Source organism: Oryctolagus cuniculus, chromosome 2, assembly GCF_964237555.1.
Source record: "Oryctolagus cuniculus chromosome 2, mOryCun1.1, whole genome shotgun sequence".
NCBI classification, from domain to species: domain Eukaryota; kingdom Metazoa; phylum Chordata; class Mammalia; order Lagomorpha; family Leporidae; genus Oryctolagus; species Oryctolagus cuniculus.
In genome coordinates this window covers 124,952,362-124,966,954 of record NC_091433.1, presented here as the reverse complement: position 1 = coordinate 124,966,954, position 14,593 = coordinate 124,952,362, and positions in this window count along the sequence as shown.

The following is a 14,593-nucleotide window of genomic DNA, read 5'->3' as shown; positions in this document are numbered from 1 at the left end:
AACTTTTGCATTGTTATGGCTTCCCCCCCAACATCCCTCCCACCCGCAGCCATCCCACCTCCCACTCCCTCTCCTATCCCACTCTTCATCACGTTTCATTTTCAATCATCTTTATATACAGAAGATCAACTTAGTATATACTAAGCAAAGATTTCAACAGACTGCACCCACACAACTGCACAAGCTATAGAGTACTGTTCGACTAGTAGTTTTATCATTAACTCTCAGCAAAACACATTAAGGACAGAGATCCTGCATGGGGAGCATGTTCACAGTGAGGAGTCCAGGTTTTTTTCCCCTAATCTGACACCTCATGTTTCCTTGCATAGTCAATATGTCACTATACAAACCATATCCAAGTCCCGATTCACAATAACTGGGGACACAGACATGTAGAGTGAGAAACTGCCTTCAAAGGCTATGACCTGTAAGTTGCACATGCCTCTTGTTTTCATTCATAATCAATTAAAACACAGGAGTCTGTCAATATTAGTTATAAGAAGGGGAAATGGAGTCCTCAAATATGTGTCATGTCTTTCACCTAAATATTATCTTGTAATAATGAACAGATAATAAGATGGATATTAGAAGAAAAACAGCATTCTCTGTCCGCTTACAGAAATAAGCATCCAAAATAATACAAGGAATACATGATGAACAATTAAGGTTTAATACATGATAACAATTAAGAGGATAATTCAACATTAGGAGAATCTTAGAAACATGAATTTCCTACCATTTTTAGACTTGAATATGATCCACAGATTTTTTTCATTATCAGCCTCCACAATTTCTAGTTTTAATAAATGTCTAGCCACACTAATGAAATATTTATCCTTTCAACTTACCAAGAAAACATATAATTTGTGCAGTGCAAATCCTACTCTCTTTGCTTGAACTTAATCAAATCTTTCACTAGTGAGGTCAAAATATTCTTAATCTTTCCAGTCACAATAATCAATTACTTCAGTACCTTACATGCATTGTACTTGCCTATTATTTTGTGTTTATAGATAATGTATCTTACAGATATGCTAGATCACCCATCACAAATTCACAGATCTTGAGAAATGGTCTAGTTGACAGTATCCTTTCAGTTTCACATACTGTTTTGAGATACCTAAATTTTTCATGACTCAAAATTAGAGAGAATGAAGATTCATATCCAGGAGAACCACATTGGCTTCACCCATTCCATTCTACCTTCAGTATATAGAAACACAGGAATGTTTCATTTTGATGTAATTCCAGAGCACTACCTTGCTGCACAGCAAACAGTTATCTTATAAAACTCAACTTAATATGATTAATTCCTGGAAATTTCATCACTAAAACATTTAACTAGTCAGGAGTTAAGGATATATTCAAAGGGTGATAAAGATTTTGGTCTAAAGGTTGTACAAAATGCTTCAGATAGGATTTTACACATTTTTGTTTATTCCTCTGGCCTACCTCCACATCCCCCATCTTATTCTTATTATAACATTGCATCTTAATACTTTTACATTTATAACTTATTTTTATGCTTTTTGAATGAGGGAAAGTGGGTGGCTTGGCACCTAACAACAACCTACAAGCGCATTGCATTAAAATTAAAGGCCCTTTTACATACTTTGTGATTCTCAGCTCTCATCATATTGTTGACATTTTTGGAAGTTAATCCACCATGGAACGTGTGTTCCTGCATGTGGGTGTATATATTTGAGAACTATGCACTTGTGTGATGAATCATAAGTATGGGAGAGTAATCTGTGACTATCATCTAAATTAGAAATGTAAAGAGCTGGAAATAAGAGGACAATGATTTAAAAAGTTAGCTAGGCTGGAGGAGTAACAAGTATCAAGATACAGTGAAGGAGGACCAGTACTTCCCCTCCTCACAATTATCATTCTCCTCAAATAAAGACTCCTATTAGACAAAATAATTGACTTTATATTGCAGAGGGAAGGATAGTGTTCCCTAAATGCTTCATCAAAGACAATGTAAAAATTTTAATAAAGAACCATGTCTTTCCTAACCTTGAAAAAAAAAAAAACAACAGGAAAACATCTTGAAACAAGGTAGAATCACTTTGCTTACAGGCGGGGTCATGATGCCATGAAAAGCCATATTTTTAAGATTTTATTTGAAAGGCAAAGTTACAGAGAGGGGGACACACACACACACACACACACACACACGAGAGGGAGGGAGGGAAGGGGGAGGGTATCTAGAAAGAGATCTTCAGGGCTGGCGCTGTGACGTAGTGTGTTAATGCACTGGCCTGAAGCGCCGGCATCCCATATGGGCGCCAATTCAAGACACAGCTGCTCTACTTCCGATCCAGCTCTCTGCTAGGGCCTTGGAAAATAGTAGAAGATGGTCCAAGTTTTTGGGTCCCTGCACCTACGTGGGAGACCTGGAAGAAGCTCGGGGCTGCACCCATGTGGGAGACCTGGAAGAAGCTGCTCAGCTCTGCCCGTTGTGGCCGATTGGGGAGTGAAACATCAGATGGAAGACCTCTCTCTCTCTCTGTCTGCGTCTCCTCTGTGTAACTCTGACTTTCAAATAAATAAATAAATCTTTAAAAAAAAAAGAAAAATAAAGAGATCTTCAATCCACTGGTTCATTCATCAAATGACTACAAGAGCCAGGGCTCAGACAGACCAAAGCCAGGAACCATAAGCTTCTTTGGGGTCATATAGGTGCAGAGGCCCAAGCACTTCAGCCATTTTCCGATGCTTTTCCAGGCACATAGCAGGGACCTGGATCAGAAGGGGAGAAGCCAGGAGTTGAACTGCTGCTCATATGAGATGCTAGTGTCACCTTCACCTGGTACACCACAGGGCCAACCCTGAGGAATCACTTCCAAATCTAACTTAAACAATTAGGATTGCGTGGCTTATACAACTACAAAAAATGGGATGCTGTGGAATTCAAGGTTACACTGAAATTCAGTATTCATTTTATATATTATCTGGGACTCAGAGGTAGTTAATTATGAAATTTGCGAAAGGTAAGATTTTTTTTAAAAGTATATGTAAAATATAATGATTGTTAGGTGGAGATTTTAAATAGATGGAACAGTAGAAACAAATCTGATGAATTTCAATGTGCAGCGCCCCATTGGTGACTTCTGTGAATGAGTTGCAGATTTTACTGATTTGACTACTTTCTTGTCAAGGTGTTCCAGGGCATAATTGTTTAAAATATTGTATGATTTCATAGACTCCTGATTTTTCTCATAATTTTACATTGCTCTACAACTCAAGAAACAAACTACTGAGGCAATTTGTGTGTTTTCTCCATTCACTGTATTTGATTGAGACGCATGCTTCACTGATTGAACTGAATACTTCACAGACTAAGCTTGTACACTTTTATCAACAAGAAAAATGTATTTCTGTGTCCTGATTTTTCTAGTAGGGAAGTCAGAGTATGCAGAAAGCCTCTTGGTGATACAAGTTCTGTTGTTAATGCGATTACCATTTCTATTGCTATTATTTTTGTTACTTTAAGGGTATTCCAGTCTTCTAAACATTATCAGCATTGCAGTTCTTTAATTGCAAAAACAGGAACAACATTTGCAAAAGCAACCTACCCACCTGAGACTTCCAATGCAAGCTTCAGATAGGAGAAAACATCTGGGCATGAGGATTCAAGTACTTGATATTTTTACAGTGTCGCTGCTCTTTACTACACATGTGAAACATTGTTTTGCATGCATTTTATTGGAATAATGATTCCAAAAGTTTTACCTGGGGTTGGCTTTATGGCACAGAGGGTGAAGTTGCCTCCTGTGATTCCAGCATTGCATATGGGTGCCAGTTTGAGTCCCTGCAACTCTACCTGTGATCAAGCTCCCTGCTAATTGCCTGGGAAAGCAGCTGAAGATCACCCAAGTTCTTTGAACACTGATATCCATGTGAGACACTCTGAAGATGCTACTGGCTCCTGGCTCTAGCCTGGTGGAGCCCCAGCCATTCTTTTTTTTTCTTTTTATTTAAAACTTTCATTTAATAAATGTAAATTTCCAAAGTACAGCTTTTGGATTACAGTGGCTCCCCCCCCCATAACTTCCCTCCCACCCACAACCCTTCCCTCTTCTGCTCCCTCTCCCATTCCATTCACATCAAGATTCATTTTCAATTCTCTTTATATACAGAAGGTCAATTTATTATATATTAAGTAAAGATTTCAACAGTTTGCACCCACATAGAAACACAAAATGTAAAGTACTGTTTGAGTACTAGTTATAGCATTAATTCACATTGTACAACACGTTAAGGACAGAGATCCTACATGAGGAGTAAGTACACAATGACTCCTGTTGTTGGCTTAACAAATTGACACTCTTGTTTATGGCGTCAGTAATCACCCTAGGCTCTTGTCATGAGTTGCCAAGGCTATGGAAGCCTTTTGAGTTCACCAACTCCAATCTTATTTAGACAAGGTCATAGTCAAAGTGGAAGTTCTCTCCTCCCTTCAGAGAAAGGTATTTTTTTTTTTTTTGCCAGAGTGTCTTGGCTTTCCACGACTAAAATACTCTCATGGAGCCCCAGACATTCTGACAATCTGGGGAGTGAAGCAGAAAATGCAAGATCTCTTTCTGTTTCTGTCTATAAATCTGACGTGCAGATAAGTAAGCAAACAAATAAATAAATCTTTTTAAAAAATAAAAAATTTTATCTAAAGTATTGAAAAAATAAAATGGTAATCATTTTCTTTAAATATATACAACATTTTTTATGTTATATTCTTGTTTCTTTATCCTAAGAATTCTGGAACATCACAACAGAGTTTCAAATTGGTAGAGGAGATCATAGATATACTTGGCAAGACTAATTTAAGTTCCTGATTTATACATCAAAGCATGTAGAAATGTAGCTGAAGTTCTTTGGCAAGATGGAAAAAGAGAAAATACAACTTGTCTCATCACAGATTTCTCTGGAATTTAAAAGCCTCTAACTGGTGAGCAGCTACTAGTGACATTATCTGAACTATATAACTTTCTGTTCAATCCAAGAAGCAGAATTTCATGCTGTGAAATTGCCCTTTTCATCACTGAGGCTGACATCATTACTCGGGAAAAGGTTTTTAAAATCCATTAATGCATTCTTTCCTTTAAAGGAAATGTAGAGTGAAAAAAGATCTCTGATTCTCTGCTCAAACTCAAAGGTCTTCATCCTGGAGATGCACTGGGAAACAGCCAGGAGAACCTTCTCATTTTACATGGTTCTGAACAGCCAACAATTCAGAATAATTTCCTCAGGTGTTACTGTAACAATGTTGATCATCTCTTTCCTCATTCTGATATTAGTGCACACCCTCCCAACTGCTTTCTGAATGCACTATTTCCATATATGAGGAAAGGACATGGCTGTGAGTAGCACCAATTCTAGACTAGAATGTCTAGTTTAAATTAATGATGCCTCACTTAATAGATGGTTAGCCTGTGGAAGATTTAAAGTTTAGTGCCTTGGTTTTCTCGGCTATCAGGAGATGTGTTTGGTGCAGTGGCTCGAAACTGCTCGGGACATCCACATTCCATATTAGAGTGCCTGAGTTCAAGTTCCAGTGCTTCTTCCAATTCCAGTCTCTTGCTAATGCATATCCCGGAAGGCAGCCGGTGATGGCTGAAGTACGTGGGTTCCTTCCACTCATGTGAGAGACAAAGATTCAGTCGTGGGCTCCTGAGTTCAGCCTGGCCCAGTCTCTGCTGTTAGGAGCTTTTGGGGAATAAAGGAGTAGATAGAAGCTCTACTTCTATTCTTGTCTGTCTCTTGAGTAAATAAAAACTAAATATACAAAATGGTGTTCATGAAGATATAAGACTTTTGGGACAGGTAAAGAGTAAATATATTAGGGGCTGGCGCTGTGAGGCACTAGGTTAATCCTCTGCCTATGGCACCAGCATCCCATATGGGTGCTGATTCTAGTCCTGGCTGCTCCTCTTCTGATCCAGCTCTCTGCTATAGCCTGGGAAAGCAGCAGCAGATGTCCCAAGCACTTGGGCCCCTGCACCCGTGTGGGAGACCCGGAAGAAGCTTCTAGCTCCCGGCTTCGGATCAGCTTAGCTTTGGTTGTTGTGGCCAAATGGAGAGTGAACCTGTGGATGGAAGACCTTTCTCATTGATTCTCTGTCTGTAACTATACTCTCAAATAAATAAAATCTTCAAAATTTTTTTTAAAATAAATGTATTAATATACACAAAGTACTTGGAGTACTGATTGCTACTATACACTATCACATGAGTATTACTTGTGATACAGATGCTGGTGATGATTTTACATAACTATTTTTTAAAAAACAGTAAAAAAGATGTATGTGGGATGTTTAAATACTTTCTTTTTCCCACACTTTCTCCTCCTCTTTGGCTCCTCATTCTTTTGCTCTACTAAACCACTGAATATTAAGTCCTATATGTTTATTCCAAACCTATGACACAGATATGAGTATGCGGCCATTCATTCCAGTCTATAGTCAGTCTATCTCTGATTTTGGATTTTGTCATCACCACCATTTTGATTTTCTCAGTTTTCAAGCATTCTGGATTTACACAAGAGTCTCAAGGTCATAACAAAGTATTTCCTTTCATATTGCTCTACCCAAGATTCCATATTGTTCAAGTCTAGAATCACCTACAGCCCAAAGAGAACTGGATTTCTCCTTTAAGGATATAGAATCAATTATCAAATGATACATGTTCAACTCTAGTAGTAAGCATTAACAAGGATAAACTTTAATCATTAACTAGTTAATTAGCACTTCTTGCTGAACAAATTTACCATCAAAGCAATGTCTAATGGCATTAGGTTTGGCAAACATGTATAGAGTAGAAATTCACATATTTTGTAAAGAGTAAAATTGACAATGTTAATTTATGATTAGCAAGTAAATAAGAAAATGTATATAGCTTACAACCTATAATTCTACTTTTTAGTGTCTATATTGGAAAATTTCTTACGTTTCAAAGGAAATTTACAAGAAAGTTTATTGCATTTCTGTTTGTAAGAACCTAAGTGTAAGCATAAGTGCCCCTCAAAGATGAATGAAATAATTATATATCATTATTTTGTAACAATGCCAGTGTCTAGTAACTGAAATTATTTCTGTTTATATGTATGACAGGATCAATGTCAAAGACATAAGTTCAAGTTTACAAAGCTATTTGCCAACATATGAAACACTATAAGAAAGAGAATTTTTATACACTTTAATGCATACAGCAAAATTCTATATTTGCAAATATTTATGGGAGCTGACACTGTGACATAATTGGGTTAAGTCACTGCCTGCAATGCCAGCAGTACAGGCTCTGGTTCAAGGCCTGGCTGTTCCACTACCAATCCGACTCCCTGCTACAGCTCCTGGGAAAGCAGCAGAAGATGGCTCAAGTATTTGGGACCTTGCACCCGTGTGAGAGACCCAGATGAAGCTCCTGGTTCCTGACTTCAGCCTGGTCTAGTCTCATTTATTGTGGCCATCTGGAGAATGAACCAGTAGATGGAAAATCTTTCTCTCACTTTCTGTCACTCTGCCTTTCAAATAGATAAATAAAAAATTTTTTAAAATTTATATGAAGTAAAAATTCAAAAACTACATTGCAGTGATTTATACATTAATGTTATGTATGACCTCTTTGGAAATAAGTAAAATATTAGGTGAAATGTAGAATCAGCAGTACTGTTTTTAGCAGAAAAGTGACTGAAGCACATTTTAGTACTTCTTCCATTCGTTATCAGTTCTTTTGTAAGCATTTTATTTTTCTATATTTTTCTGTATGTCCAAAGTAATAAACACACATTTAATAAAAACAGGAAATACCCTCTCTTCACCATCAAGCCACCCAGGTATTTCCAATCTGTTACCATCTCTGAGAAGTCAGGTTCTTAGTAAAAAAAGATCATCATCTCATTCCTGCTTCTCAATATTTCTCTAAGAAATATCCTGTTCAGCTCAGTGTAGTATGACTACAATTCCAAAACTACACAAAATGTATTCATAAGAAATCAGCAGTGAGCTATCCACTGTTACTCTAATGGACAGGATTGACCTCTTAACAGCATATAATCCAAGTTAATACTTCATTGACATCTTTTACATTTTTGGCACAGTTTATCAATCTCTTCTTGAAACTAAATCAATATTCCAGATTCACCCCTCAGCTTTACTTTTCTGTAAATATCTGTACACGATTGCATTCATGCACAAATCTTTGCAAAAACTAACCAAAAGCAGATATTTCTCCAACTTCATATTTCCTCTAAACTGCATATATTCAATGACTTATTGACATCCTCTCACATGATACAAGTTCTTCTCAAAGACAAAAAAAATCCAAAACTGAATATTGTTCTCTCATTACAAATGTTTTACTTCCTCAGCATTATCTCATACTGTAAATGTTACTCCTTGTGCCTAGTAATGATGTTAGAATTCTTGACACATCATTTCCCATTAAGTTCCCACATCAAAATTTACATCCAGGACACACCTGGCCTTGACCCATCTGTCTGCATTGTACCCATACCCAATAATACAGGTTAGTGCAGTCTTTCCTTTAAACTTGTGCTTTCTGCCTCAGGCCTCCATAGCAGCCAGTGTGATTTTTTATTGAATGCAGCTGATCATGTCACATAGCTTCAAATCCTATAATCATTACATTACATTATGTATCACAGCTAAATCCATGGACAAAAGTCTTGGTGGAGGAACCTTTGTCAGTTTCGATACTCACTTCACATTCATTTTCCCTTTCTTCATGTGTTCCAGCCTCCCAAATCTCATTCCTTGAGCACACCATGTTCCAGCCTAGCACAGAGATTTACTCATACAGCCCCTCTTCCTGGAATGCCTGCCTCAGTTAAATATTCACCTATCAGATTGTAAGTCTAGTGACATTTTCTATGGAAAGAAAAGCTGACCCCTATGTTATAAACTTCCATAGGATGTTGTTCTTTTCTTTATAACACTTACAAGTGTCCATAACCATCTTTTATTCCCAGTATATTACATTTATTACCATTTTAGTGTTATAGGATGATACCAGTGTCATTGATGTTATAAAAACAGAACTACAAGCAGAATTTAGTTTTTTTCTGAATGAGGTAAGAGACCCTTTGGCTTTCTTATGAGTAAAAGCTATCAAATATAAATTGCTTACCTATATCTTTACTTGCAGTGTCAGTTCATAAAATTGTAAATTGTTATACTACTGTGTAGTATTTCTTCTAATATTCAGAGAGAGAGACTCTGTCCTCAAATACTGGCTATGTCATTACTTATGTAGGTTAACTTGAAAGAATTATTTAATTATTTAAGAAACTTTTGGGGTCTTTCCTTTACAGAGGGTAAAGAACAAAATATATCTAACGATGTTGAAAAATTAAATAAGATAATACATGTGAAATAAACACAACAGCGACAGCTATTTGATTACTTTGAGAAACTGTGGCAGTTCTTCCACTCTGAAGTGAGTGGTTCAAATATTTTTGTTCAATATTCATATTTCATTGTCTACCAAATGATCTGCCACATTAAAAAAAAGAGGGGCCAGCACAGTGCCTTAGCAGGTAAAGCCGCTGCCTGCAGTGGCGGCAGCACATATGGGTGCCAGTTTGAGTCCCAGCTGCTCCACTTCCAATCCAGCTCTGCTATGGCCTGGGATAGCAGTGGAAGATGGCCCAAGTGCTTGGGCCCCTGCGGCCACATGGGAGAACCAGAAGAAGCTCCTGGCGTCTGGCTTCAGATCAGCCCAGTTCCAGCCATTGCGCCATTTGGGGGAGTGAACCAGTGCATGAAAGATTTCTCTCTGCCTCTGCCTTTCTGTAATTCTGCCTTTAAAATAAATAAGTAAATCTTTAAAAAAAAGTAAAGAAAAAAATTTAAGAAATAAATGAAGATAAATATGAAGATTTGATCATTTACTTTATGCAAAACATCTCAAAGCCTAAATTTAGAGTAAAATTCTATATACTTCGGGCTCATATTAGAGCTATCCAAAATTAACAGTTTTGAGCGTTAGTAAATTATGTGATAATACTAATAGAAAATACTAATTTGGTTTAAAATTTTATTTTTAGAATATTCATGGTGTTACATGAAAACTATGCGCTATGAATTCACAATAGCTAAGATATGGCATCAACCCAAATGTCCACCAAATGTTGGCTGGATAAATAAATTATGATATACACACACACCAAGGAGTACTACTCAGCTATAAAAAAAGTGAAATACTGTCTTTTCCAAAAAAAAAAAATGGACACAACTGGAAACCATTATATTTTGTGAAATAAACCAATCCCCAAAAGACAGATACCATATGTTTTCCCTGAGCCGAGGTAACTAAACTAAATAGAACACCTAAAATTTAATGTAATGGAATGAAATTAAAATTTTGAGATTAGATGATTCTTTACAGCTCTTACCTCTTCTGTTGAAGAACAGTGTTTCTTTCTTTGCACTATTTGTTGAACTATTTTACTTAGTGTGGTGTTAACTTTATGATCATTAAGTACAAGGAAAGTAGATCTTTGTAAATATTAAGAGTGGGAATGGGAGAAGGAAGAGGCAGAAGAGCTGAGCATGGATGGGAGGGAGGTACAGTGGAAAATTACTATGTTCCTAAATCTGTATATATGAAATACATGAAACTTGTATAACTTAAATAAAACTTTTTTTAAAATAAAAAATGTGCTGTAATAAAATAAGTTTAGATATTTCTAATTTAACAATGCTGCGGTTTTCCAAAAAGAATATTATAAAAGATTCGATACTCAACATTTTAATACATTAGGGGGTGGGTAAAGAAAGATGATTTTCTCTAATTAACATTGAAATTTCACCACAGATAACCCTGTAGAAATGATGTTCTGAGGAACATCTAACAGGAAATATTGATGTAGAGGTTTCTTTTAAGAAGGGGAGTTAGACTAACTTAGGAAAATAAACCCTATTTCCTTAATCCAATCTTCAGATTAGAAGCAATGATCATTTTTTGTAAAGCAGTTCTGAAAATAGTTATAATTAAACATAGAAATACTTAGGAAATTAACAGAATTAGAAATTATATTAAAATATAGTCATCTCAGGATTACTTGATATTCAAATTCAAGTTCATTGTTATTCACATGAAATTCATTTTCTAAAGATTTATTTATTTGAAAGTCAGAGTTACACGGAGACAGAAAGAGAGGCAGAGGGAGAGAAAGAGGTCTTCCATCCGCTGATTCACTTTCCAATTGGCCGCAACAGCTGGAGCTGCGCCAATCTGAAGCCAGGAGCTTCTTCCAGGTCTCCCATGCAGATGCATGGGCCCAGGAACGTGGGCCATCTTCGGCTTTCCCAGGCCATAGCAGAGAACTGGACTGAAAGTGGAGCGGGCGGGACTAGAATCGGCACCCACATTGGATGCCGGCACTATAAGCTGTGGCTTTACCCGCTACGCCACAACACCAGCCCCAGAATTAATTTTTAAAACTATTATTATTCATATGAAATAATAAAACTACTGCCTTTCAAAAAAAGTAAATAAATCTTTAAAAATATGTGAAAGGTATCCAGGAAGCCTGCAAGTAATAATCACTTTGAATTTCAAGATTATTAAAATGTCACGGTTACTCAACCTCTGATATTGCAAAGGTTGTTCCAATATGTGACATTCTCCAAATTGGTTGGTAGAGATAGGATTTCTGAAGGTGTGTCTTTCATGGTTGCTTGCGTGGTTGCTTGCATTTATGAATTTTTTTGGTAATGCCAGCTATACTGCAAGTGGGCAGAAATGATTATGTACAGGTAGACTGCTGAAAGAGGCAGTATTTTTTAAGTGAAGAATGAAAATTCAGTGCCACAGAAGGGAATTATGCTACTATAGAGATATTTAATCAAGTGCGGACTTTGGAAGGAAAACAAAATGTTTAAAATAGTAAACAGTTTTAAGTAATGTGGATTTTTCTTGCAAAGACTCTGATAATTTTGGAAGAATACTTTCTTTTTATGGCTTGTACATTCTTTTTTTTGCATAAGTTACTATTTAATTCTCAAATTTATTCCTGTTCAATTAGAAAAAAATAGGATAAAATGAATAACTGATATCCCTGACTTCAGTTCCATTTAACCATATTTCTTCTCTTTTGTAATTTTTTAAAGATTTATTTATTTATTTGAAAGACAGAGTTACACAGGCATGGAAAGCCATGACACGGTGGCAAAAACAATCTAAATGAAAGATCCTGGTGAACGAGACCCCAGCAGAAGGAACAGGCCATCAAGGAGGGAGGCGCCTTTCTCCGAAGGGAGGAAGGAACCTCCACTGTGATACGGCCTTGACTAAACAAGTTCAGAGTTGGTGAACTCAAGGGGCTTCCATAGCCTAGAAAGCTCATGGCAAGAGCCTTGGGTGATTTCTGACGTCATAAATAAGAGTGCCAATTGTTAAATCAACAACGGGAGTCTCTGGGTACATGCTCCCCATGTAGGATCTCTGTCCTTAATGTGTTTTACTATGAAACTTAAAAACAACACTACTAGTCAAACAATACCCTATACCTTGTGCGGTTGTGTGAGTGCAGCCTGTTGAAATCCTTGCTTAGTATATACTAAGTTGATCTTCAGTATATGAAGGTAATTGAAAATGAAACTCGATGAAGGGCAGGATGGGAGAGGGAGTGGGAGAGGAAAGGGCCACGGGAGGGAGGGAGGTTGGTGGGGGGAAGCCACAGCAATACAAAAGTTGCACTTTGTAAATTCACATTTATTAAATAAATTTAAAAAAATGCAGAGTTACAGAAAGGCAGAGGCAGAGAGAGGTCTTCCATCCACTGGATCACTCCCCAGATGTCAGCAACCACTGGAGCTGGGCCAATCTGAAGCCAGGAGCATCTTTCTGGGTTTCCCATGCAGGTGCAGGGGCCTAAGCACTTGGGCCATCTTCTACTGCTTTCCCAGGCCATAGCAGAGAGCCAGATCAAAAGTGGATGAGTGGGGGACTGGACTTTACCAACTACGCCACAGTGCTGGCCCCTCAACCATATTTCATAAGGTTATTTTTTCCTCAATTTCAAATTTAGACATCTTTTGCCCATCCTATGGATGTTTCAACAATACACGAGGCCGGCTTCCCAGTTCTCTAGGCTAATCCTCCACCTGCGGCGCTGGCACCCCAGGGTTCTAGTCCCGGTTGGGGCGCTGGATTCTGTCCTGGTTGCCCCTCTTCCAGGCCAGCTCTCTGCTATGGCCCGGGAGTGCAGTGGAGGATGGCCCTGGTCCTTGGGCCCTACACCCGCATGGGAGATCAGGAGAAGCACCTGGCTCCTGGCTTCAGATTGGCGCAGCACGCCGGCCGCAACACACTGGCCCTAGCAGCCACTTGAGGGGTGAAGCGATGGTAAAAGGAAGACCTTTCTCTCTGTCTCTCTCACTGTCTAACTCTGCCTGTCAAAACAAAAAACAAACAAACAAACAAACAAAACAAAAAACAATACACGGAGACTGCAACCTCAACAAAATGTCTCTAGATAAACAAAATGTTTTAAAATTAAATAGTAATTTCACTTACAGTTAAAGGAAATGAGGGTTTCACAAATCTCAAAAGTAGATATTATAGGGAAAAGAGTAATTTGTTTTAGCTTATGGTTCGAATTAAAATCAGATCCTTCTGAAAAACTCTATGAACAAAATTTCAACCATGTTGAAACAGTTCATGGTAATCTAACATTTCATTTACTTCTCTTTGGTATCAAAATAATGCCACTTATGTGGCAATAGCAGAGTACCTAAAATGTAATGTATTGGAGTGAAATTGACATTTTGAGATTTGATGAATGTTTATAGCCTTTGTCTCTACTGTTTAGGAACAGTGTTTTCTTCTTCATACTATTTGTTGAACTCTTTACCTAGAGTAGGGCTAATCTTATGAGTATAGTAAACTGACAACAGATATTTGTAAAAATTACAAGTGGGAACAGGAGAGCAAAGAGGAAGAACTATGGGAGCATAGATGGGAGAGAGGGTAGGTTGAGAAATACCACTATGTTCCTAAATCTGCATATATGAAATGCATGAAGTTTGTATACCATAAATAAAATTTTCTAAAAATTGCTGCAACATTAAAAAAAAAGGAAACTCTTTATTCTACAGCAACACATTTTGGTTTTGCTATTCCATTGTCCACTTAAGTCATGTACTTTGATAAATTTTTAACTGTCATTTCATTTTTACTTTTCTTTATAGGTGGGTAATTTTGCTTTTATGACAAAGCTTCTTATTGGAATCACAGTTAATAATAAATGATCACTTCAGCCATAACTCCATGGGTAGAGCATTCACTGGAGAACATTTATACTTATTTTCCCCCTCAATCTCACAAATTTACAGCTTAAAATTTTAGGTTCTGTGTAGGAGGCTCCCATAGAGATTTTGAAACTTTTTTTAGAATCCATGTAGCTTTAAATTTTCATTCAAGAAGACTTATTTATATATATTGTAAATGTCAAATAAAATATAAGAAGTTATAAAATATTGAAAATTGGAAAAAAATCAGATGCATAACTTATCAGGTTTCCCTTCAGGCACCAAAATGTCCAAGCTAAACCAATGAAAAGGTTTTT